The 26478-nt window shown below is 36.9% G+C and overlaps 1 protein-coding gene across 2 annotated transcripts in view; it reads left to right on the top strand.

The window, feature by feature from the left end:
- The first annotated feature begins 1593 nt into the window (after window positions 1–1593).
- The window catches only part of LOC123306258, a 265491-nt gene continuing 240606 nt past the window's right edge, over window positions 1594–26478 (top strand). For both annotated transcript variants that reach the window (XM_044888158.1, XM_044888159.1), the window contains exon 1: window positions 1594–2086. The gene's annotated coding sequence lies outside the window, so the exon portion shown is untranslated. The remainder of the gene's footprint in view (window positions 2087–26478) is intronic.

Here is a 26478-nt window from a genome sequence, read left to right as displayed (position 1 = left end):
AATTTCTTGCTAGCTTCGTCAAGGAATTTTGTGCCGGTTATGGATGATGCTAATGCTTATGTTTTGATCAGTAACATGTTTAATTCATTTGAGTATTTTGTCAGAAGTTTATTGCGAATGGTAAATTTCGTGGCCACTTTCGTGCCGAAGTGCACTTCGGCCCGCGAATGGATTGTGAATGCAGCTTAAGCCTGCAAAAGAGCGCTTAACAAAATCAGTTAACCAGTCCTAAATATCACAAAAATAATAATATATCATGTATTATTCAACTAAACTGGTATCTAGTTTAGGACAATGATTATAGACTTAGTTAACCTAACCTGCTTTGCATCTCCTTTGCTTGGCTTGCAGCAAGGTTTTCAATTCTATTCGTGGTGAAACATGTGCCAGAAAATCTCGGAGCTGTTGAAGTGTTAACGGTTGTGGCCTGTGAACATCAAGAGCTCTGTGTAATTGTAATTGGTTCCAAGATTGATCGATTGGGTTAAGATCAGGGTTTCTAACAGGTAGGTAATGCTAGATGTGGAATTCCCTGCTTTTCTTCAGGTAATCATCTGGTGGGATCTACGTTAGGCTGTCCATTTATATCATCCAGAAAAACGAAATTTTCGGATAAATCTGCGTGCAATAGCGGCACTACTCCACTCCGATGATGAGTGATATATGAGCAATATATTATGTTTGAGAGTCCATTCTCTTGGAAGTAGTTCTAATAAATTAGTTCTGCCATCAACTTATTCAACAGAGCGCCGATTTCCTCGTATATGGAACGGTCCACACACTCGTCAATCAGAAAAATGCCTATATCACAACGCCAACGCCATTTCTTAAAAAGCGTCTCAATGCTAGATTGACTTCATGGAGACGTCTTCTGACTGTACTGAGGAATAATGAAGTTCCTGTGGCCTGTGGCACCACCAAGAAGTGGATTTGCTGTCTACTCATCGTTAGAGTTGTTTGTGTAGTTTGGTGTTATAGAAAACGAAGTACAGACTGAGGAGAAAATCATTTAACTGTGCATTTCTGGATATAAAATGATTGAATTTGATGAAAACTTGCTTCACGATCAACCGGAAGATGTTGGTATATATAATGGTTATGAGTTTGTGTGATTGAAAAAAATATTAGGATGATATGAAAAATATACCTCATCGGAATACACACATATCGTCAACTTTTGACGAGTAGTTTTATTACTGTGATCACTGATTAAGTAGACCTCCCTCTAAGTAATTTTGAAATCGAATGAATGAAAGTACGTACGGAGGCAACGCAGATCCATCCTGTTACCCGAAGTTTATTTTTCAGAGGAGAGAAAGATATATACAAATCGGGCCTTCCATCAAAACTCCAACAGATGAAATCTACGATTCTGTTGAATGGAAAAACCGTTTTTCCCTGTGCTGATGCCGTTCGAATGAACTCTGTACAGAGTGGGCTCGATCAATACCAAACTGTTACACACTCGTGAAACATAAAATGGAAATGGTGAATTTGAACGATATGTGATGAAATAGACGAAAACAAGATCATTTATTAACAAATAACAGTGGATAAGGCAGAAACGGTGCGACAGGTAGTAGAATGAGGAGCGCCGCCGCGACGGCCTGCGCCCTGACGCCGGCGTCGCTCGATAGCGACGTCCGCTAGTGCCGCACAAATTCTCCCGGCGTCAGGTTCTCATCCGTTTGACAGGCAAAAAGGGTAGCACGCGACTCAGCCTAACAATTTCTCCCATGGTAATAATTCATCAGTACAGGCCAAATTGTCAAACAAACGTCGATTTTCTCGACACGAGCAGGTTGGTAACGGGGTTTTGCCGAGGTTTCACAACGATTTCCATCGACGTATGTGTCTGATCCGATCCACGGATCGCTCTAACGAGGTAGGCGCGAGTGTTGGTGATTCTGAGTGATCGTGCATTAGGAGATGTATTAGGAGGGAACGTGCTCTAAACGGGGCCACGTGTGAAAGGGGAATTACGCCAGACTGCCTCACGGTGCGGGTTCCGGCGGGCCTCGTAGCCAAGGCCGGACATGTGCCACCAAATGGGGGAACCACCTCCGAGGAAAAGGCTTCAATTCCGGTAAGGAAGTTAGGACCATACCTGTAGGATGTTGCTTTCTTATGTATGTCTTGTCATACTAGGCTTATCAGTTTGTTTGATTGCTGCTAACCTCAACGGTAAGCAGCGAAACAACTTGTTTGGTATGAGCCAACAATTGGTTTTGAATGAGGAGCTTACCGCTATGACCACATAGGATTACGGAATATTGTCCTGATCTTTTCAACACACTCCTAATACGGATCAACAATATTTTAGAATAAAAGGTACTTGATTCCTTTCAACCTCAGCGAAAGGTAGCAAAACAACTTGCTTGGAATGAATCAACTGTTGGATTACAGTTAGAAGACTAATGTGGATATGATATACTTATTCAGGGATGAAGATCTCTCAAATACACACATTTAAATTTACTATTTTTGACGTGATTGCCATTAACCTTAAAGGAAACTAGCAAAACAATGGATGGTTTTATTAGGAAACGTACTCTCTGGACAATGGGGAATTATAGAATATCTTCCTGATCTTTTGAATAAACGAATCAATAATGTTTAACAATGAGTTTACTTGATTAATCAATGCTGAAGAGTTTTTGCACAGTGACTGCTGCATTTAAAGTGCAGTTTGCTGTACAGTAGTTCTTGCACATTGACTACTGGATTTAAAGTATAGCGTGCTGTACAGTTTTCCCACAGTGACTGCTGCGCTGCATTCAAAATGCAGCTTACCGTACAGTTTCTACGCAGTGACTGCTGCACTTAAAGTGCAGCTTACTCTGTACAGTCTTTGCAATGCGACTGCTGCATTTAAAGTGCAACTTGCTGTATAGTTTTGGCACAGTGACTACTGGATTTAAAGTATAGCGTTCTTTACAGTTTTTGCTCAGTGACTGCTGTATTTAAAGTGCAGCTTGCTGTAACTTTACAGCAGACTGCTTTGCAAAGTGACTGCTGCATTTAAAGTGCAGCTTGCCGTACAGTTTTCGCACTACTGGACTACTGGATTTAAAGTATAGCGTGCTGCACACTTTTTGAACATTGACAGCTGCAATCAAAATGCAGCTTGCCGTACAGTTTCTGAACAGTGACTGCTGCATTTAAAGTTAAGCTTGCTGTATAGTTTTGGCACAGTGTCTACTGGATTTAAAGTATAGCGTTCTGTACAGTTTTTGCACAGTGACTGCTGTATTTGAAGTGCAGCTTACTGTAACTGTACAGCAGACTGCTTTGCAAAGTAACTGCTGCATTTTTTTTTTTAGTGTACAGTAACTGTACAGTTCTGCGGGACATATACGCACCGTTTTGGTACAGTTACTGCATTATACCATCGCTGCATTCAAATGCAGCGATGCTGTACAGTTTTTGTATAGTGGCCGGATTTCACTAATTACTTCAATCCTAATGGAAGGTAGAAGAACAACTTGTGACATCCATACAGAACTAGAAAACATCATCGTTGATGTAGCAATTTGTTTGATTGTTGTTAATCTCAACGGAAAGCAGCATAACAATGTTGGGTATCAGTTATCAAGTAAATTGTAATTGTAAGTACTATACAGAATTTTAGAGTATTGTCCTCATCTTTTCAATACTCGTCATGTGTAAGAACGAACAATGTTTTACAATGAGGTAGCTTGTTTCCTGTCAACCTCAACGGAAGGTAGCAAAAAACAACTTGTTTGGTGCTAAGCCAACAATTGGTTTGTAATAGGAGATGAACTGCCACAGGTCCATACAAAATTAAAGAATATTATCCTGTTCTTATGAACGCACTCGTTACCAATCAAAAATGATTCACAATGAGTTTTCTTCATCTGTCAACCTTATGGAAAGGTAGCGAAACAACTTTCAGTTCGGTTAAAGAATATCATTTTTGAATATAGGTACTCGTCGAACAAATATCCAATGCTCAAAAACAAAGATTCCATTTCCATTTCCTAACAAGCCCACACATGATATAAGTATATTTTCATTTGGAAAACAAATAAGAGTTGCATGGCGGTATAAAACGTACCTACTGTATAGATCAGATAAAATATTATATCTCCTTAAGTATATATTCCCAATTTCAACATAATTTCATCATTTTCATTGATTGCCATCAAAAAAATCGAAAAATATCAAAATAAGTACCTAGTAAGATAACATATTTCGTGTTGGAATATTTGTTCTTATGTAAAACTTAAAAATTACAATTGACGTTGGATATTGAAATAAAAACAACTTCTACAATTTTTTCTGTAGTGCAGTCAACCCACTGAGCAGATTTGTATTGGGATACCAGGACAGCATTCTTGAGAATCTTCTAGTCTAGTCCTATGTAACTCCAGATAGATTTGTTCGGATAGGTTCAATTTGTTTTCGAACATGAATCTCAATGGAAAGTAGTGGAAACGAGGTGAAACTCTGAAAAGGAATTATTCTACCAGCAGGAAATGGAGCAGATTATTTCCTTATAAGCAGATACTCTAATCCCTTATATAGACTCATAAATGGATGAAGGTACCTATACTGTAGTGTGTAGTATCTTCATCCGCTTATATGAGTCTATAACATGTTATTGCTATATACCATATTCCATTTGATTGATGATCATACGATCGTAAACCTCAACGAAACGTGACGTATATGAAATAAATTGTCAGGGCTTTTGAATGCTTTTTATTCCGCTAGGTACTTGTTACAAAATAATTGTGTCACATTTTAATAGATAATACCTATGCCCATGTGGTGCTCAGCAAGATTTCAAAATATAACTCTTTTTCATTGAGAGCAAATATCTACTTATGAAATTACCATAAGCAGCCTAGTTAGGTATCTTTTTCATTCGATAAAATGCATCTTGCATACCCTTTTGCGGTTTATAATTTTGCAATTTCATGGACTTGTCAAATAGATAATGAGTCTTTAGTAATATATTACAATACCCAAAGAGAAACTGTTTGAAGACAGTTAGATAAAGAAAAGTTCAGTTAATATCTGTGAAATCAATTCTTAATTTTTAGTAGGTATCTGTTCTACCTATAACCTACAGGCTAAGATAATTTACTGTTGTAACGCCAAAATTTGTCTGTTCCCAGAATTCCTGATCTGATTTTGACAAACAGATGGACGAACTTTCCATTTTCGCCTTCCTATTCCTCCTTCCTCTATATATCAGGGAGACAAAACAATAACATTATTCTTCTCTTCAATCAATGACAAACCAATCACCAAATTCAATCGAATAAAGTGAAACATCTGAAAAACCCACTGACAATCTATTTATTTTGGCGTGTAGCCCAAACAAATGGGTATAGTGACCTAGATTGTTCAGATAACTATGACATATCTGCCTGTTACTCTTCATCCAACTGAAACATTCATTATTCGCCGAAATTTTTGAACAGTCAGGTTTGTGGATTGTCACTAAAAATACCAACATATCGACACTTAGAAATACTGGAAAAACAACGATGAAACATTCAAATTTGATGAAAATTTGTTGATAAATCATAGTCGCATTATGACGAAACTAGATGTAATAGTTATTTCATCATGAAACTCTGCTTCGCATCGTTCGGGAAAACGTTTTTTCCCTTTACCATTTTTTCCTATTCGGCACTGTTGAAAAGATACAGGCTGTTGAGAATCCATACAAAATGTAATTTCCAGTAATATCACAGAAGCGATTTTATAAAATAGAATTATTTTCGAAATACAGTTTTTCATTGATGTGCGATGAATTTTCTCCGAACACAATTAAAATGCCACCAAAGTTTCCATTTTCTTTATTACGACCATAATATACCATAAAAAACCCAGGAATTCAAAGATCCGAACTTTCGAAAGTGAGTTGGAGTGCTATTTCTTGATTGTATAGAGTATAGAATGATAATAATTATGAGTTCTTCACAACTGTTCATCTGCATCTCATGGAATGAATTGGGGACACCCTATTCATAAAACTCACCCAGATATTCCCGATAATGAACTCAAATACGACGGTGCGAGTGATCCACGTCGAAATCAATATTTTCTTTTCTGCTATTATCTGGATGGAAATTGCATTTCGAACGAGAAGAATCGAGAAGAGAAATCCATCTCCGGATATATTCTGCTAAAATTAACCCCGCTTTAATTCCAGAAATGATGGATCTCGCGACAGAAGCAGGGATGAAAATAGATGCGCGCGAAAATTCATTGAATTACGATTTTCCTGTTTGGCAAATGGAATATTCGTGTTGTTGAGATTGCGTTATTTCATGTTTTCAGCAAGAAAATTGCCATTTCTACTGAATCGAGCGTTGGATGGGAAATGAGAATTTCGTGGATTTTCTGAGAATTTCAGCAATAATACAGGGTGACTCGTCATTCGATCTATTTATCGATGGGCATTATTAAAAAAGTTGGTAAGGAATAAGGGAGAGATGATGATCTATTATAGTCATCTTCCAATCTAGAACATTTCATTGAGTTGCAAAGGTTTCATTAACTTCAGCAGCTGGAATCGTCGAATCCTTCATGATTTTGTGACAAACAACTTTTTTTTAGTGTATGAGGATATATTGTTTTTAAGCTATCCTATATCAGTCTCGTGAATGAAGAATAAAGTTTATAGTTTAAAAAGGAGTTACAGTACACTTGGACATCAGGGTATATTGTACATTGTACCCCTTTAGCTCGAAAGCTCTAATGATCCTCCCAGCCATTTTTGGACTCTTTTGGCTATGGTGGAAACCTTGGCAACGGATATAACAGGAGATATCGCAGTTTGAAATTTAAATTTTTAAAAACTGGCATTTCAACGATGAAAATCTTAACGAAGGGGTATAGGCCCACGAAATTGGTTGGAATTAATTCAGCGTACTTGAAAACCTATATTTTCATACCAAACTTTCGGGTATCTAACACTGTTTACGAGAAAATCGAATTTTTTTTTTCCACATTTCATTTTCGAGTTCACTTTGAGGGGGTCACTGTAGTGCAATTCTCTATTGAAACAAAAACTGTTTAGTTTTCTGGATTCTATAAAAGTTTCTACGCACTCCATATCCCAAGACAGTATTAGAACAACCCGTTTTTCCAACAGAGGAGCAAATATGTCATTTTAGGGAGGTCTAACCCCTTGCTCATTTTTGACCCAAAAAATCGTGATTTTCGGTCTTGACGAATTTTTAACTGAACCCATCTTTTTCAGGATTTTTCGGAGGTCAGCTTTCGAGTCGTTTATTTCTCGAAAAAGGTAACCGTAGACGGAAATGTGATACATAATCTGAAAGAGCAACTCTTCTAGTAATAAAACTGAGAATTTCATCCATCTCGGCGCAACCGTTCGGTCTTCACGAATTCTCTCGTGAAATTTGCAATTTATGAATAATGCCCTTTCCAAGATGAAAATCTAAACAAAGGGAGATAGGCTTTCGAAATTGATTGGAATAGATTCAGCGTATTCGAAAACCTATAGTTTCATAGCAACCTTTTCGGATATCCAACACTGTTTACAAGAAAATAGGATTTTTTATTTTTCCACTTTTCATTTTCGAGTTCAGTTTGAATGGCTCTCTTTTAGTTCAATTGTGTATCGAACCGTGAACTGTTTGGTTTTCTGGAATCTACTAAACAACTTCTATGCACTCCATATCCTAGGACAATAGTTAGACAGCCTAATTTTTAGGCAGAGCTGCAAATATGTCATTTTTGGGGGGTCTAACCCCTTGCTCATTTTCGACCCAAAAAATCGAGATTTTCGAAATCGAGTTTTTCTGCTTGGGTGAAAGCCTTGGCAATGCTGATTATAAAACCGGAAATCCCAATTGGATCAGACGAATAAATCAGGAGATATCGCAAATTGAAATTTGCAATTTTTGAAAAAATGCCATTTCAACGATGAAAATCTAAACGAAGGGAGATAGGCTCACGAGACTGATTGGAATAGATTCAGCGTATTCGAAAACCTATAGTTTCATACCAAACTTTCGGATATCCAACACTGTTTACAAGAAAATAGGATTTTTTATTTTTCCACTTTTCATTTTCGAGTTCAGTTTGAAAGGCTCTCTGAAGTTCAATTGTGTATCGAACCGTGAACTGTTTGGTTTTCTGGAATCTACTAAACAACTTCTATGCACTCCATATCCTAGGACAATAGTAGGACAGCCTAATTTTTAGGCAGAGGTGCAAATATGTCATTTTTGGGGGGTCTAACCCCTTGCTCATTTTTGACCCAAAAAATCGAGATTTTCGAAATCAAGTTTTTGTGCTTGGGTGGAAGCCTTGGCAATGCTGATTATAAAACCGAAAATCCCAATTGGATCAGACGAATAAATCAGGAGATATCGCAAATTGAAATTTGCAATTTTTGAAAAAATGCCATTTCAACGATGAAAATCTAAACGAAGGGAGATAGGCTCACGAGACTGATTGGAATAGATTCAGCGTATTCGAAAACCTATAGTTTCATACCAAACTTTCGGATATCCAACACTGTTTACAAGAAAATCGGATTTTTTCTTTTTCCACTTTTCATTTTCGAGTTCAGTTTGAATGGCTCTCTGAAGTTCAATTATGTATCGAACCGTGAACTGTTTAGTTTTCTGGAATCTACTAAACACCTTCTATTCACTCCATATCCTAGGACAATAGTAGGACAACCTAATTTCTAGGCAGAGGTGCAAATATGTCATTTTTGGGGGTCTAACCCCTTGCTCATTTTTGACCCAAAAAATCGAGATTTTCGAAATCGAGTTTTTATGCTTGGGTGAAAGCCTTAGCAATGCTGATTATAAAACTGGAAATCCCAATTGGATCAGACGAATAAATCAGGAGATATCGCAGATTGAAATTTGCAATTTTTGAAAAAATGATATTTCAACGATGAAAATCTAAACGAAGGGGGATAGGCTCACGAAACGTATTGGAATGGATTCAGAGTATTCGAGAACCTATAGTTTCATACCAAACTTTCGGATATCCAACACTGTTTACAAGAAAATAGGATTTTTTATTTTTCCACTTTTCATTTTCGAGTTCAGTTTGAATGGCTTTCTGAAGTTCAATTGTGTATCGAACCGTGAACTGTTTGGTTTTCTGGAATCTACTAAACAACTTCTATGCACTCCATATCCTAGGACAATAGTTAGACAGCCTAATTTTTAGGCAGAGCTGCAAATATGTCATTTTTGGGGGGTCTAACCCCTTGCTCATTTTTGACCCAAAAAATCGAGATTTTCGAAATCGAGTTTTTGTGCTTGGGTGGAAGCCTTGGCAATGCTGATTATAAAACCGAAAATCCCAATTGGATCAGACGAATAAATCAGGAGATATTGCAAATTGAAATTTGCAATTTTTGAAAAAATGCCATTTCAACGATGAAAATCTAAACGAAGGGAGATAGGCTCACGAAACTGATTGGAATAGATTCAGCGTATTCGAAAACCTATAGTTTCATACCAAACTTTCGGATATCCAACACTGTTTACAAGAAAATAGGATTTTTTATTTTTCCACTTTTCATTTTCGAGTTCAGTTTGAATGGCTCTCTGAAGTTCAATTGTGTATCGAACCGTGAACTGTTTGGTTTTCTGGAATCTACTAAACAACTTCTATGCACTCCATATCCTAGGACAATAGTAGGACAGCCTAATTTTTAGGCAGAGGTGCAAATATGTCATTTTTGGGAGGTCTGACCCCTTGCTCATTTTTGACCCAAAAAATCGAGATTTTCGAAATCGAGTTTTTGTGCTTGGGTGGAAGCCTTGGCAATGCTGATTATAAAACCGAAAATCCCAATTGGATCAGACGAATAAATCAGGAGATATTGCAAATTGAAATTTGCAATTTTTGAAAAAATGCCATTTCAACGATGAAAATCTAAACGAAGGGAGATAGGCTCACGAAACTGATTGGAATAGATTCAGCGTATTCGAAAACCTATAGTTTCATACCAAACTTTCGGATATCCAACACTGTTTACAAGAAAATAGGATTTTTTATTTTTCCACTTTTCATTTTCGAGTTCAGTTTGAATGGCTCTCTGAAGTTCAATTGTGTATCGAACCGTGAACTGTTTGGTTTTCTGGAATCTACTAAACAACTTCTATGCACTCCATATCCTAGGACAATAGTAGGACAGCCTAATTTTTAGGCAGAGCTGCAAATATGTCATTTTTGGGGGGTCTAACCCCTTGCTCATTTTCGACCCAAAAAAGCGAGATTTTCGAAATCGAGTTTTTGTGCTTGGGTGAAAGCCTTGGCAATGCTGATTATAAAACCGGAAATCCCAATTGGATCAGACAAATAAATCAGGAGATATCGCAGATTGAAATTTGCAATTTTTGAAAAAATGCCATTTCAACGATGACAATCTAAACGAAGGGAGATAGGCTCACGAAACGTATTGGAATGGATTCAGCGTATTCGAAAACCTATAGTTTCATACCAAACTTTCGGATATCCAACACTGTTTACAAGAAAATAGGATTTTTTATTTTTCCACTTTTCATTTTCGAGTTCAGTTTGAATGGCTCTCTGAAGTTCCATTGTGTATCGAACCGTGAACTGTTTGGTTTTCTGGAATCTTCTAAACAACTTCTATGCACTCCATATCCTAGGACAATAGTAGGACAGCCTAATTTTTAGGCAGAGGTGCAAATATGTCATTTTTGGGGGGTCTAACCCCTTGCTCATTTTTGACCCAAAAAATCGAGATTTTCGAAATCGAGTTTTTCTGCTTGGGTGGAAGCCTTGGCAATGCTGATTATAAAACCGAAAATGTCAATTGGATCAGACGAATAAATCAGGAGATATCGCAAATTGAAATTTGCAATTTTTGAAAAAATGCCATTTCAACGATGAAAATCTAAACGAAGGGAGATAGGCTCACGAAACTGATTGGAATAGATTCAGCGTATTCGAAAACCTATAGTTTCATACCAAACTTTCGGATATCCAACACTGTTTACAAGAAAATAGGATTTTTTATTTTTCCACTTTTCATTTTCGAGTTCAGTTTGAATGGCTCTCTGAAGTTCAATGGTGTATCGAACCGTGAACTGTTTGGTTTTCTGGAATCAACTGAACAACTTCTATGCACTCCATATCCTAGGACAATAGTAGAACAGCCTAATTTTTAGGCAGAGGTGCAAATATGTCATTTTTGGGGGGTCTAACCCCTTGCTCATTTTTGACCCAAAAAATCGAGATTTTCGAAATCGAGTTTTTCTGCTTGGGTGGAAGCCTTGGCAATGCTGATTATAAAACCGAAAATCCCAATTGGATCAGACGAATAAATCAGGAGATATCGCAAATTGAAATTTGCAATTTTTGAAAAAATGCCATTTCAACGATGAAAATCTAAACGAAGGGAGATAGGCTCACGAAACTGATTGGAATAGATTCAGCGTATTCGAAAACCTATAGTTTCATACCAAACTTTCGGATATCCAACACTGTTTACAAGAAAATAGGATTTTTTATTTTTCCACTTTTCATTTTCGAGTTCAGTTTGAATGGCTCTCTGAAGTTCAATGGTGTATCGAACCGTGAACTGTTTGGTTTTCTGGAATCAACTGAACAACTTCTATGCACTCCATATCCTAGGACAATAGTAGAACAGCCTAATTTTTAGGCAGAGGTGCAAATATGTCATTTTTGGGGGGTCTAACCCCTTGCTCATTTTTGACCCAAAAAATCGAGATTTTCGAAATCGAGTTTTTGTGCTTGGGTGGAAGCCTTGGCAATGCTGATTATAAAACCGAAAATCCCAATTGGATCAGACGAATAAATCAGGAGATATCGCAAATTGAAATTTGCAAATTTTGAAAAAATGCCATTTCAACGATGAAAATCTAAACGAAAGGAGATAGGCTCACGAAACTGATTGGAATAGATTCAGCGTATTCGAAAACCTATAGTTTCATACCAAACTTTCGGATATCCAACACTGTTTACAAGAAAATAGGATTTTTTATTTTTCCACTTTTCATTTTCGAGTTCAGTTTGAATGGCTCTCTGAAGTTCAATGGTGTATCGAACCGTGAACTGTTTGGTTTTCTGGAATCTACTGAACAACTTCTATGCACTCCATATCCTAGGACAATAGTAGAACAGCCTAATTTTTAGGCAGAGGTGCAAATATGTCATTTTTGGGGGGTCTAACCCCTTGCTCATTTTCGACCCAAAAAATCGAGATTTTCGAAATCGAGTTTTTGTGCTTGGGTGAAAGCCTTGGCAATGCTGATTATAAAACCGGAAATCCCAATTGGATCAGACAAATAAATCAGGAGATATCGCAGATTGAAATTTGCAATTTTTGAAAAAATGCCATTTCAACGATGAAAATCTAAACGAAGGGAGATAGGCTCACGAAACGTATTGGAATGGATTCAGCGTATTCGAAAACCTATAGTTTCATACCAAACTTTCGGATATCCAACACTGTTTACAAGAAAATAGGATTTTTTATTTTTCCACTTTTCATTTTCGAGTTCAGTTTGAATGGCTCTCTGAAGTTCAATTGTGTATCGAACCGTGAACTGTTTGGTTTTCTGGAATCTTCTAAACAACTTCTATGCACTCCATATCCTAGGACAATAGTAGGACAGTTTAATTTTTAGGCAAAGGTGCAAATATGTCATTTTTGGGGGGTCTGACCCCTTGCTCATTTTTGACCCAAAAAATCGAGATTTTAGAAATCGAGTTTTTGTGCTTGGGTGGAAGCCTTGGCAATGCTGATTATAAAACCGAAAATCCCAATTGGATCAGACGAATAAATCAGGAGATATTGCAAATTGAAATTTGCAATTTTTGAAAAAATGCCATTTCAACGATGAAAATCTAAACGAAGGGAGATAGGCTCACGAAACTGATTGGAATAGATTCAGCGTATTCGAAAACCTATAGTTTCATACCAAACTTTCGGATATCCAACACTGTTTACAAGAAAATAGGATTTTTTATTTTTCCACTTTTCATTTTCGAGTTCAGTTTGAATGGCTCTCTGAAGTTCAATTGTGTATCGAACCGTGGACTGTTTGGTTTTCTGGAATCTACTAAACAACTTCTATGCACTCCATATCCTAGGACAATAGTAGGACAGCCTAATTTTTAGGCAGAGCTGCAAATATGTCATTTTTGGGGGGTCTAACCCCTTGCTCATTTTCGACCCAAAAAATCGAGATTTTCGAAATCGAGTTTTTCTGCTTGGGTGGAAGCCTTGGCAATGCTGATTATAAAACCGAAAATCCCAATTGGATCAGACAAATAAATCAGGAGATATCGCAGATTGAAATTTGCAATTTTTGAAAAAATGCCATTTCAACGATGAAAATCTAAACGAAGGGAGATAGGCTCACGAAACTGATTGGAATAGATTCAGCGTATTCGAAAACCTATAGTTTCATATCAAACTTTCGGATATCCAACACTGTTTACAAGAAAATAGGATTTTTTATTTTTCCACTTTTCATTTTCGAGTTCAGTTTGAATGGCTCTCTGAAGTTCAATGGTGTATCGAACCGTGAACTGTTTGGTTTTCTGGAATCAACTGAACAACTTCTATGCACTCCATATTCTAGTACAATAGTAGAACAGCCTAATTTTTAGGCAGAGGTGCAAATATGTCATTTTTGGGGGGTCTAACCCCTTGCTCATTTTTGACCCAAAAAATCGAGATTTTCGAAATCGAGTTTTTCTGCTTGGGTGGAAGCCTTGGCAATGCTGATTATAAAACCGAAAATCCCAATTGGATCAGACGAATAAATCAGGAGATATCGCAGATTGAAATTTGCAATTTTTGAAAAAATGCCATTTCAACGATGAAAATCTAAACGAAGGGAGATAGGCTCACGAAACGTATTGGAATGGATTCAGCGTATTCGAAAACCTATAGTTTCATACCAAACTTTCGGATATCCAACACTGTTTACAAGAAAATAGGATTTTTTATTTTTCCACTTTTCATTTTCGAGTTCAGTTTGAATGGCTCTCTGAAGTTCAATTGTGTATCGAACCGTGAACTGTTTGGTTTTCTGGAATCTTCTAAACAACTTCTATGCACTCCATATCCTAGGACAATAGTAGGACAGTTTAATTTTTAGGCAAAGGTGCAAATATGTCATTTTTGGGGGGTCTGACCCCTTGCTCATTTTTGACCCAAAAAATCGAGATTTTAGAAATCGAGTTTTTGTGCTTGGGTGGAAGCCTTGGCAATGCTGATTATAAAACCGAAAATCCCAATTGGATCAGACGAATAAATCAGGAGATATTGCAAATTGAAATTTGCAATTTTTGAAAAAATGCCATTTCAACGATGAAAATCTAAACGAAGGGAGATAGGCTCACGAAACTGATTGGAATAGATTCAGCGTATTCGAAAACCTATAGTTTCATACCAAACTTTCGGATATCCAACACTGTTTACAAGAAAATAGGATTTTTTATTTTTCCACTTTTCATTTTCGAGTTCAGTTTGAATGGCTCTCTGAAGTTCAATTGTGTATCGAACCGTGGACTGTTTGGTTTTCTGGAATCTACTAAACAACTTCTATGCACTCCATATCCTAGGACAATAGTAGGACAGCCTAATTTTTAGGCAGAGCTGCAAATATGTCATTTTTGGGGGGTCTAACCCCTTGCTCATTTTCGACCCAAAAAATCGAGATTTTCGAAATCGAGTTTTTCTGCTTGGGTGGAAGCCTTGGCAATGCTGATTATAAAACCGAAAATCCCAATTGGATCAGACAAATAAATCAGGAGATATCGCAGATTGAAATTTGCAATTTTTGAAAAAATGCCATTTCAACGATGAAAATCTGAACGAAGGGAGATAGGCTCACGAAACTGATTGGAATAGATTCAGCGTATTCGAAAACCCATAGTTTCATATCAAACTTTCGGATATCCAACACTGTTTACAAGAAAATAGGATTTTTTATTTTTCCACTTTTCATTTTCGAGTTCAGTTTGAATGGCTCTCTGAAGTTCAATGGTGTATCGAACCGTGAACTGTTTGGTTTTCTGGAATCAACTGAACAACTTCTATGCACTCCATATCCTAGGACAATAGTAGAACAGCCTAATTTTTAGGCAGAGGTGCAAATATGTCATTTTTGGGGGGTCTAACCCCTTGCTCATTTTTGACCCAAAAAATCGAGATTTTCGAAATCGAGTTTTTCTGCTTGGGTGGAAGCCTTGGCAATGCTGATTATAAAACCGAAAATCCCAATTGGATCAGACGAATAAATCAGGAGATATCGCAAATTGAAATTTGCAATTTTTGAAAAAATGCCAATTCAACGATGAAAATCTAAACGAAGAGAGATAGGCTCACGAAACTGATTGGAATGGATTCAGCGTATTCGAAAACCTATAGTTTCATACCAAACTTTCGGTTATCCAACACTGTTTACAAGAAAATAGGATTTTTTATTTTTCCACTTTTCATTTTCGAGTTCAGTTTGAATGGCTCTCTGAAGTTCAATGGTGTATCGAACCGTGAACTGTTTGGTTTTCTGGAATCAACTGAACAACTTCTATGCACTCCATATCCTAGGACAATAGTAGAACAGCCTAATTTTTAGGCAGAGGTGCAAATATGTCATTTTTGGGGGGTCTAACCCCTTGCTCATTTTTGACCCAAAAAATCGAGATTTTCGAAATCGAGTTTTTGTGCTTGGGTGGAAGCCTTGGCAATGCTGATTATAAAACCGAAAATCCCAATTGGATCAGACGAATAAATCAGGAGATATCGCAAATTGAAATTTGCAATTTTTGAAAAAATGCCATTTCAACGATGAAAATCTAAACGAAAGGAGATAGGCTCACGAAACTGATTGGAATAGATTCAGCGTATTCGAAAATCTATAGTTTCATACCAAACTTTCGGATATCCAACACTGTTTACAAGAAAATAGGATTTTTTATTTTTCCACTTTTCATTTTCGAGTTCAGTTTGAATGGCTCTCTGAAGTTCAATGGTGTATCGAACCGTGAACTGTTTGGTTTTCTGGAATCTACTGAACAACTTCTATGCACTTCATATCCTAGGACAATAGTAGAACAGCCTAATTTTTAGGCAGAGGTGCAAATATGTCATTTTTGGGGGGTCTAACCCCTTGCTCATTTTCGACCCAAAAAATCGAGATTTTCGAAATCGAGTTTTTGTGCTTGGGTGAAAGCCTTGGCAATGCTGATTATAAAACCGGAAATCCCAATTGGATCAGACAAATAAATCAGGAGATATCGCAGATTGAAATTTGCAATTTTTGAAAAAATGCCATTTCAACGATGAAAATCTAAACGAAGGGAGATAGGCTCACGAAACGTATTGGAATGGATTCAGCGTATTCGAAAACCTATAGTTTCATACCAAACTTCCGGATATCCAACACTGTTTACAAGAAAATCGGATTTTTTCTTTTTCCACTTTTCATTTTCGAGTTCAGTTTGAATGGCTCTCTGAAGTTCAATTGTGTATCGAACCGTGAACTGTTTGGTTTTCTGGAATCTTCTAAACAACTTCTATGCACTCCATATCCTAGGACAATAGTAGGACAGCCTAATTTTTAGGCAGAGGTGCAAATATGTCATTTTTGGGGGGTCTGACCCCTTGCTCATTTTTGACCCAAAAAATCGAGATTTTCGAAATCGAGTTTTTGTGCTTGGGTGGAAGCCTTGGCAATGCTGATTATAAAACCGAAAATCCCAATTGGATCAGACGAATAAATCAGGAGATATTGCAAATTGAAATTTGCAATTTTTGAAAAAAATGCCATTTCAACGATGAAAATCTAAACGAAGGGAGATAGGCTCACGAAACTGATTGGAATAGATTCAGCGTATTCGAAAACCTATAGTTTCATACCAAACTTTCGGATATCCAACACTGTTTACAAGAAAATAGGATTTTTTATTTTTCCACTTTTCATTTTCGAGTTCAGTTTGAATGGCTCTCTGAAGTTCAATTGTGTATCGAACCGTGAACTGTTTGGTTTTCTGGAATCTACTAAACAACTTCTATGCACTCCATATCCTAGGACAATAGTAGGACAGCCTAATTTTTAGGCAGAGCTGCAAATATGTCATTTTTGGGGGGTCTAACCCCTTGCTCACTTTCGACCAAAAAAATCGAGATTTTCGAAATCGAGTTTTTGTGCTTGGGTGGAAGCCTTGGCAATGCTGATTATAAAACCGAAAATCCCAATTGGATCAGACGAATAAATCAGGAGATATCGCAAATTGAAATTTACAATTTTTGAAAAAATGCCATTTCAACGATGAAAATCTAAACGAAAGGAGATAGGCTCACGAAACTGATTGGAATAGATTCAGCGTATTCGAAAACCTATCCTCAATGAACTCGCTATTAATAGGGACAGGGTTGTGATATGTGGAGACTTCAATGTTAAATTTAGCGTCAACCGAGATGTGGATTTTGTTTCGGACAGGGAGGCGAAAGTGGTAGTCGATCTCTTGAAATCCTATGGTTTCAAACAAAAAATATTTGAGCCCACCAGGAATCAGAATTGTATAGATAATATATTCACGAACTTTGATGCACCTGGGGAATTGGCTGGAATAATAGACACTGAGTTCTCGGATCACGAAGCACAGTTTCTTCGCGTAGGAACCTTGAACAAGAGTTCGAATTACGTTCACAGAGCATTTAGACCACTAACACAGGCAGGATTCAACGAGATGCATTGTAAACTTGAGAATACATGTTGGGACTTCATAAATGCTGAGCTGGATGGTGCGGAATGTTTTGTAGAATTCCATAACATTTTTGTTGATATATTCTCATCATCTTTCCCCAGGAGGATGAAGAGGACAAAACTCATACAACGGTATTGCGGATGGTTCTCTGAAGAACTTCGAGAAATGAGAGAGACATTACTTTTGGTTCGAAATTTGTACTCTAAGTATAAAACCGAAAATCTTCTTTTAGTGCGAAATGACCTTACCAGGAAATACAGGAAGGCAATAAAGAAAGCTAAAGTTTCTTATTATGACGGAAAAATTGAGTCTTCAAACAATAAATGCAAAACTACTTGGCAACTCGTGAATGACCATCTGGGAAAGAATAGAGTATCACCCCCTATAAACATTGCTCCCGACGTATTTAACAAACATTTTTCCACAGTGCCGGAGACAATTAGAACACGGCTTGCCTCATCGCAGATGGAGTTCGGTCAATCATTTAAGAAGAGGGTTCCACACAACTTAGAATTTGTATTCCGCGAGGTGGGATTCATTGAGGTGCGTGAGGCAGTGAAGAGCTTGAGGAATAGCAAATCCACGGATTATTATGACCTTTCGGTGCAGATAATTAAAGCTAATATTAGCTCAATCATTATGCCGTTAACTAAACTGATTAATAAATGTCTACTGACAGGAAAATTCCCAAATTGCTTAAAAATCTCTAAAGTGATCCCAGTTCATAAAAAAGGAGATCGTAAGGATAAAAACAACTATCGTCCCATTCCAATTGTACCGGTGTTCTCCAAGATTCTTGAAAAAGTAATCGCAGGCCAGATAGTAAGCTACTTTGAACAGAATAACTTGTTCTCAGAAAATCAGTTTGGATACCGAAAAGGCAGAAGTACGGTCGATGCTATTATTCACTTCATTGACTTTACTGTCGATTGTTTTGAGCAAGGTGAACATTGCTTGGGATCATTCGTTGACTTGTCAAAAGCCTTCGACTGTGTCGATCGGAATAAGCTGCTTTTTAAACTGGAGAGATACGGATTCAATTCCACAGCCCTAAATTTGATCGATTCATTTTTGAGCGATCGTAGGCAAGCGGTTTACGTGGATAACATGTATTCGGATACGACAGACTTGACCCTTGGGCTGGCACAGGGATCAAATTTGGGACCTGTACTTTTCATAATATACATTAACGATCTGCCCGAATATGTACCTGAAGTAAAGACAACCCAATTTGTGGATGATACAACATTTGAGGTTAGATCACGTGACCTCGAAGACTTGGCCGAGAAAGCGCGGGTGGCTCTGTCGGGAGCTCTGGAATGGTTTACAGCAAATGGTCTCAGTATGAATGAAGATAAGACACAATCTCTGACCCTGAGTTTGAGAAAGAGATGTGATGTAGACAATGACAGCACGGTTAGGTTCCTGGGAGTGTATCTGGACGCTTCACTTACCTGGAGTACCCATGTTGATGAGCTGACATCCAGTCTGAGTAGAAATATATTTGCCCTGAGGGTTCTTTCCTGTTCGCTGTCCGAGAAAACACTTAGATTGGTCTACTTTGCTCTCGTGGAGAGTAAACTGAGGTATGCTGTCATACTTTGGGGCAACTGTGCTCGACGCGAATCAGTCTTCAGATTGCAGAGACGTGCGATAAGGATTTTGGGAGGATTGAGTTATAGGGAGAACTGCAAGCAAGTTTTCGAAAAGTTGAGAATTTTAACTTTTCCATCAATCTTTATTCTAGAAAACTTACTTTACATCCACGGCAGTGACAAGCATTATCCTTTGCAATCCGACGTACACGAATATGACACAAGAAATAAATCCCTAATCAGAAAAAATTTCTTGAGACTGAAAAAATCCCAAAGCAACCCGGAGTATTGTGCAGCGTCGTTATATAATAGACTGCCTGCCGAGCTGAGAAACCTTTCACATGTCAAGTTTAAAAAGCAAATTAAGGAAATATTGTTGGACAATGTTTTTTATTCGATTGATGAGTTCAATTCGTTCTGGAAGTCATGAGATTGTAAACTTTGTTTATCTTATTTGTTAAGTTTCAATTTGTCACGTCCTGTCGTTTTTTACAATAAGTGTGTATATTTTATATAAAACTGTGTAGATGTAGATGTGTTGATGTTTACCTGACTTGTGGAAACAATTTTTACAATTGTAGATACACCAATAAACCATTCATTCATTCATTCATTATAGTTTCATACCAAACTTTCGGATATCCAACACTGTTTACAAGAAAATAGGATTTTTTATTTTTCCACTTTTCATTTTCGAGTTCAGTTTGAATGGCTCTCTGAAGTTCAATGGTGTATCGAACCGTGAACTGTTTGGTTTTCTGGAATCTACTGAACAACTTCTATGCACTCCATATCCTAGGACAATAGTAGAACAGCCTAATTTTTAGGCAGAGGTGCAAATATGTCATTTTTGGGGGGTCTAACCCCTTGCTCATTTTCGACCCAAAAAAGCGAGATTTTCGAAATCGAGTTTTTGTGCTTGGGTGAAAGCCTTGGCAATGCTGATTATAAAACCGGAAATCCCAATTGGATCAGACAAATAAATCAGGAGATATCGCAGATTGAAATTTGCAATTTTTGAAAAAATGCCATTTCAACGATGAAAATCTAAACGAAGGGAGATAGGCTCACGAAACGTATTGGAATGGATTCAGCGTATTCGAAAACCTATAGTTTCATACCAAACTTTCGGATATCCAACACTGTTTACAAGAAAATAGGATTTTTTATTTTTCCACTTTTCATTTTCGAGTTCAGTTTGAATGGCTCTCTGAAGTTCCATTGTGTATCGAACCGTGAACTGTTTGGTTTTCTGGAATCTTCTAAACAACTTCTATGCACTCCATATCCTAGGACAATAGTAGGACAGCCTAATTTTTAGGCAGAGGTGCAAATATGTCATTTTTGGGGGGTCTAACCCCTTGCTCATTTTTGACCCAAAAAATCGAGATTTTCGAAATCGAGTTTCTCTGCTTGGGTGGAAGCCTCGGCAATGCTGATTATAAAACCGAAAATCCCAATTGGATCAGACGAATAAATCAGGAGATATCGCAAATTGAAATTTGCAATTTTTGAAAAAATGCCATTTCAACGATGAAAATCTAAACGAAGGGAGATAGGCTCACGAAACTGATTGGAATAGATTCAGCGTATTCGAAAACCTATAGTTTCATACCAAACTTTCGGATATCCAACACTGTTTACAAGAAAATAGGATTTTTTATTTTTCCACTTTTCATTTTCGAGTTCAGTTTGAATGGCTCTCTGAAGTTCAATGGTGTATCGAACCGTGAACTGTTTGGTTTTCTGGAATCAACTGAACAACTTCTATGCACTCCATATCCTAGGACAATAGTAGAACAGCCTAATTTTTAGGCAGAGGTGCAAATATGTCATTTTTGGGGGGTCTAACCCCTTGCTCATTTTCGACCCAAAAAATCGAGATTTTCGAAATCGAGTTTTTGGGCTTGGGTGAAAGCCTTGGCAATGCTGATTATAAAACCGGAAATCCCAATTGGATCAGACAAATAAATCAGGAGATATCGCAGATTGAAATTTGCAATTTTTGAAAAAATGCCATTTCAACGATGAAAATCTGAACGAAGGGATATAGGCTCACGAAACGTATTGGAATGGATTCAGCGTATTCGAAAACCTATAGTTTCATACCAAACTTTCGGATATCCAACACTGTTTACAAGAAAATAGGATTTTTTATTTTTCCACTTTTCATTTTCGAGTTCAGTTTGAATGGCTCTTTGAAGTTCAATTGTGTATCGAACCGTGAACTGTTTGGTTTTCTGGAATCTTCTAAACAACTTCTATGCACTCCATATCCTAGGACAATAGTAGGACAGCCTAATTTTTAGGCAGAGGTGCAAATATGTCATTTTTGGGGGGTCTAACCCCTTGCTCATTTTTGACCCAAAAAATCGAGATTTTCGAAATCGAGTTTTTGTGCTTGGGTGGAAGCCTTGGCAATGCTGATTATAAAACCGAAAATATCAATTGGATCAGACGAATAAATCAGGAGATATCGCAAATTGAAATTTGCAATTTTTGAAAAAATGCCATTTCAACGATGAAAATCTAAACGAAGGGAGATAGGCTCATGAAACGTATTGGAATGGATTCAGCGTATTCGAAAACCTATAGTTTCATACCAAACTTTCGGATATCCAACACTGTTTAAAAGAAAATAGGATTTTTTATTTTTCCACTTTTCATTTTCGAGTTCAGTTTGAATGGCTCTCTGAAGTTCAATTATGTATCGAACCGTGAACTGTTTAGTTTTCTGGAATCTACTAAACAACTTCTATGCACTCCATATCCTAGGACAATAGTAGGGCAACCTAAGTTTTAGGCAGAGGTGCAAATAGGTCATTTTTGGAGGGTCTAACCCCTTGCTCAGTTTTGACCCAAAAAATCGAGATTTTCGAAATCGAGTTTTTTTACTTGGGTGAAAGCCTTAGCAATGCTAATTATAGAACCGGAAATCTCAATTGGATCAGATGAATATAACAGGAGATATCGCAGATTGAAATTTGCAATTTTTGAAAAATGCCATTTCCAAGATGAAAATTTAAGCGAAGGGAGATAGGCTTTCGAAATTGCTTGCAAATTGCAACTTTTTGAAAAATGGTACTCGCAATAGGTTTAACGTGTTCGAAATCCTGTATTTTCATAACAAACTTTCAAATATCGGTCAGTATTCACTGGAAAATTCATTGTTCATTTTTCAATGTTTGACTTGCATGTTCACTTTGAAGGGCCCTCTGCCTACAATTCTTCATTGAATGATAAATTTTTTTTTTTCTTAAATCTACAAGACAACTTCCTTGCATTCTATATCCTAAAACAGCAACACTGATTTTACACAGAACCATTAAGTGTGAAGCTCATAGGGCAAACGGTGGAAATCGAACTTGCCTAATATCTGCTATACATGGCTAAGCTTGAATAAAAGTTTGTTAATCAGCAGAGTAGAATTACTTGCTTAATATTAGTAGTAGCCTGCAGTATTGTTGCAAACTAGTTTATGAAAGAGCAGATCTAGTACTTCTTGAGAAAGTTCAAGTGATCGAAGTCATGGGAGTCCCACTGACTCCAAAATGAAATATAAAAAACTTGGTAGTCGACATATATTTCATCTTTCGGAAATAACAACATTATAATTGGAAAAATATTCAGAATTATCCCAGGTCTTCAGAATATGTTACTAATAAGCATATTTGTACACATGAAAGCTACACCTGTAACAAACTATACGATTGTGGTTTTCATCTCAATTTGAGCTCATTTACGTTCTTTACAATGAATCTACCTATCCATCGTTTCAGATACTGAAGATAGAAAAACCATCTGATTTCGTTTCTTTATGATATGTCTGCAGATATGTTTCAGAAGAGTTTTCTTCATCGTTAGTCTTAGGTGGACAGATGGATAGATAGTTTATTGAAAAACCACCGTTAAATATTGAAAGGACTGGATGTACGTCATTGTCGTAGAATAAATACATTTTTCATGTTATCATAAAAAATGGGTTCTTTTCAGTATCAAAGTTGAGGATGAGAAGGATGGTCTTTGCACTTAGTTCCATGACCATATGTTCCATATTTTTCAAGAATAAATTACAGGGTTTCAGTGCATGTTCGGAGTAAGTCTGGTATATCCTTCACATATCCCATTTTTACTCCATCGATATTCACAACGTTACGAATTCTCGATGGCCGGATTGAACATCCGGGCGAAGGTACCTATCACGTGACGAATGATATTCTGTGCACATGTTGGGGATGGGGATGCAAGCGTGAATATATCCAGAATTGGAGAGCTTGCGTTTACGACCGAGTCAGCCGGGAAAGGTATGAATAATTCAAGTATCCCCTATTCGACGTCTATGCCGAACTGAAATAAAGGTCGTTAGAGTGTTTGCGAAAGTATGAGCTATTTTCCATAAACATATAGCGTGGAATATGCTTATAACCTCGTTTTCGTCGGTACTGTTTTTGCTGGAACGGACTTGAGATCTGAGAGCGCCTTAATTAGTCTGGGATTTTTTTTTCCGAGACTTTATTGAAACAATGTTACTGCGCTGAGTGATGCACTCTTGTGAGGTACCCGGAAATACCGAGCTCCAAGCACTTTTTTCATAAAATGCTCGTGATTACTGAACACTCTCGAAAAGTAATTCTACCAGGCACTTTTCGAAAAGAAGTGCTGTGTGGACATTAAACTAATGGTGACAGTTTTCAAGAATTTCTGTGAATAATTTCGACCGATTTCATTGGTGAGTTTTTGAGTTTGTATTTTTAGTATTTTATTAAACTGGTGCTTCCCAAGGTGAGCCGATCTACCCATATTGAAAGTTTTAAACAGAGTGTCTCCTTGACTTGTATAAATATTTCAACAGTAGATTCTTGAGGTCAAAAGAAGCACTATTTTCCTTCATCATTTTTTCCGATTGGGTTCTGATAAAAAGATATAACATTTTCCTAATGTGCTTTGCCACCCCTGGAAAAACAAAAACCTTCTGTATAATAAGCTAAGGCCCGGTACTTTCACCTTCGAATAAATTTTATTCACTGTCAATTAGTATCTGCCAAATAATTTCCTATCTGAAGGATACCTTATTTCGGTGCTTTCAGATGAAATTATTTGACTCATAACAATTCTATGAAAGCACGGTATACTACTTTTCACTGATTAATGTAAAATGACACACCGCATTGTAGAAATTGTCATAATACCAACTAGAAAGCAAATATTTCGTGAAAATCACAAAAAGAATAACCATACATCAAGAATTTAAAAAATTCAACCAATAATGACGTACCGACATTCGATCTATGACAAATAAACTCTTATTATTTAGTTTCAATGACAGATTTATTCGATGAATAACACTATCTGAAACTGAAAAGACAGCATTTTTACTTATTCTATGAATAAGACTTATCTATCGAATAAATTTATTTATTCGCACGTGAAAGTACCGGGCCTCAATCTGTGATACTACACATCTGTGGATCATTTAAACAGAGTTATATTCAGCCAAAGTACCCAATTTTTCAAATTTCGCAGATGCTCTTGAATTTTTGATCAAAAAATTACTCGAAAACGGCCCATTATACGAGAAAATATAAAGAATACTTTTATTTTACTCAGTTTTCAAAAATCCTATAGATAGCTTCGAACTTAGTTTAAAGAGTTGGGTTCTTTGAATTTTTGGTATTTTTATGGTACGTAATGGTCATAATGAGAAAACTGGAAGACGTGTGTGATATCTTATGTTCGAAAAAGATTAATCAAGTACAGGTATAACTATATCTCGAAATTCATTTCATTTGATAAAACCGTTTGTAAGATAGAACTAATTATAACTTTTTTTTGGTTTTTCAACAGCCTGTATCTTTTAAACTAAGCCGATTCGGAAAAAATGGTAAACGAAAAAAGTGTTTCTTTTATCTTCAAGAATCTACTGTTGAAATATTTGTACGAGTCAAAAACTCAACCTGTATAGGCGATTTTTGGTGAAGTTTTGACCAGCCCTTCCTTCTGTTGAAATGAAAGACCAAAAACATAGCAGGGATAATTCGACTACGAATCAATCGCTTGTGTTGGCATCTTTTGCATCAAGTTGGCGGAGATGCATAAATATAACAAGTTTCTTTAGTAGCCGAACTTCGCGAAAGAAAAAAACATCATTAATATTCCCGCAGATCGCTCGAAAGATTCGCCCAATGCTAACGAGAAAATGAGAAAGTTATGATGAGGCAGAAATTGTCGTAATTCCATTGATGAAAAACTCTTCAAAGGTAATAATCAAAGAGCTTAATCGAAAGAACGAAATAGGTATCCGGAAAAGTTTTTCGCATATACTCATTCCGAGGTGCTCCCTGGATCTCATCCTATTTTGCGAATGGGTAAAGTCTAAATTCGGATCGATTTTATGAGGAAGACCGATTCTGTAGCAGCAGATTGCGAATCGCTAACTTTAAATGAATCCTTTATTTGGAAACTCCAACTACTAATCGCAAAAATTTCAGGTTATGGAACTGTTAGGAAACTCTTTTTCTGACTAAATTGAACATTTTTTTTCGTGATTTGCCTCCGGAGAGCCGGGTACGACAGCCGTGGAACTTTTTTCATAACCTCATGAACTTGATGGTCTCAATATGGCAATATGGCCTAGCAGAATTGTTTTCTTTTTTCAGACGTGATGTTCATTTTTCGAACATTGTTTCAGGAAAAGAACAACAGGTCAGCGAGTGTTGAAATATAACTGATACAGCAAAAATTCAGTATGCCAAGTGGTGCATTGACAGCAGGATTGAAATTGATGCCGATCTACGTCAAATTTTGTTTTCCAATATGAATTGTCTTTGTTGTATTCAGTTTATTAGTATTTGTTCTTTTATTTCGCATCAAAGGATCTATGTTCAACTAGTAAGTCACCAGCGAGGTCACCAGTCTCAAAATGGCGTATGCGCCAGTTAAATTCATTTTATAGTCCGAGTAACAGCTGAACTTTATTCTATTTTTGTGAGTAAAATTGGCATTGTATGGCTGGAACGTCTTTGTATCGAATGTGAGGAATGAAAACTTCAAACAATCGTTATGGAAGAATTATAGTCTATTATTTTATTTGAATGTGATGACTGCTTAATGCTTGTACACAATGCTA

Source organism: Coccinella septempunctata, chromosome 2 (assembly GCF_907165205.1).
Source record: "Coccinella septempunctata chromosome 2, icCocSept1.1, whole genome shotgun sequence".
Taxonomy (NCBI): domain Eukaryota; kingdom Metazoa; phylum Arthropoda; class Insecta; order Coleoptera; family Coccinellidae; genus Coccinella; species Coccinella septempunctata.
This window is presented reverse-complemented; position numbering and strand designations above follow the sequence as displayed.